This window comes from Elephantulus edwardii, unplaced genomic scaffold, assembly GCF_000299155.1.
Source record: "Elephantulus edwardii isolate Elephantulus edwardi_28Jun2011 unplaced genomic scaffold, EleEdw1.0 scaffold00603, whole genome shotgun sequence".
Classification (NCBI taxonomy): domain Eukaryota; kingdom Metazoa; phylum Chordata; class Mammalia; order Macroscelidea; family Macroscelididae; genus Elephantulus; species Elephantulus edwardii.
The window spans coordinates 79,479-81,100 of NW_006400353.1; positions in this window are offsets into that span (position 1 = coordinate 79,479).

Genomic DNA, 1,622 nt, shown 5'->3' on the forward strand with positions numbered 1-1,622 from the left:
ACTGGAATATCAATGATTGAAGACCAAGTGAGTTGTGGGATGATATCAAGAATATCCATGAAGAAGCAAAAGGTCATTGCAAAAACAGAGAAGAAAAAATTTGAAATGGATGTCAGAAGAGCCTCTAAAAATTGCACTGTATAATACCAAAGTAAAAGAGCTAAAGAGAAGATTTCAATGGGCAGCGCAGGAGGAAAAAACAAAGTATTACAATGGGATGTGGAGAGAACTGGAATTGGAGAATAAAAGGGAAAGAACTCACTCAGCATTTCTTAAGCAGAGAGAACTGAAAAAACAAATTTAAGCCTCAAGTTATAATACTGTAATACTGAAAGATGCTATGAGCAATATACTTAATGACCCAGAAAGTATCAAAAGAAGATGGAGAGAATATCTAGAATCACTGTACCAAAAAGAACTGATTGACACTGAAAAATTTCAGAAAGCTCCATACATACCATAAGAACAAGAGTCAATAGTAATGAAGGAGGAGTGGAAGCTGCATTGAAGGCACTGGCAAAAAATTAGGCCCGAGGAATCTAATTGACTTGTTTCAATTAACAGATGCAGCCCAGGATATGCTCACCAATCTATGCCAGAAATTTGGAGGACAGCTGTCTAGCCAACAGATTAGAAGAGGTTCACATTTTTTCCCCATTCCAAAGAAAGGAGATCCAACTAAATTTTGTAAACTATTAAACAAAATCATTAATATCACAAACAAGCACTATACTGCTGAAGATCATTCAAAACCAGCTAGAACAGTACATAGATAGAAAACTGTCAGAAGTTCAAGAAGGATTTAGAAGAGGCTGTAGCACCAGGAATATATTGCTGATGTGAGATGGATCCTGGGTGAAAGTATACGAAAAGAATGTCTATTTGTGCTTTATTGACTATGCAAAGGCATTTGACTGTGTTGATCATTAACAAGTAGCGGCTGACACTGAGAAGAATGGAAGTCTCAGAGCACTTAATTGTGCTTATGTAAAACCTATACCTAAAGTGGGAGGCTGTTTGGGGAATGGAGCAGAGGAACACTGCATGGTTTAAAATTAAAAAGGGAATGTGTCAGAGTTGTATTCTCTCTCAAAACCTAGTAAATCTGTATGTTGTTGCTGTTGTTATGTGCTGTCAAGATGCCTGCGACTCATAGCTACCTTAAGTGCAACAGCCCTAAACCCTGCTCTGTCCTGTGCCAATTTCACTGTCCCCAACACACCTACCTCGACTACCCAGTCACTGAATCAATCCACCTCATAGAAGGTCTTCCCCTCTTGCACTGTCTGTACACCCTCTGAAGCATAACATCCTTCTCCAAGGATTGGCCCCTCCTTTCAACATGCCCAAAGTATGTCAAATGAAGCTTCAGAATCCTTGCCTGCAAGAAGCAGCCTGGTTTAACCCTCTCCAGGACAAAACTGTTTGTTTTCTTAGCAGTCCATGGTACATCAATACTATTCTCCAGCACCAAAGCTCAAAGGCATCAATTCTCCTTCTATACTCCATAGTCATTGTCCAACTCTCTGATGCATAGCGAGTGATTGCAAACACCATGGCCTGTATCATGTGCACCGTAGTCTCCAGAGTGATACCACTGCTCTTCATTACTCTGGAGAGGT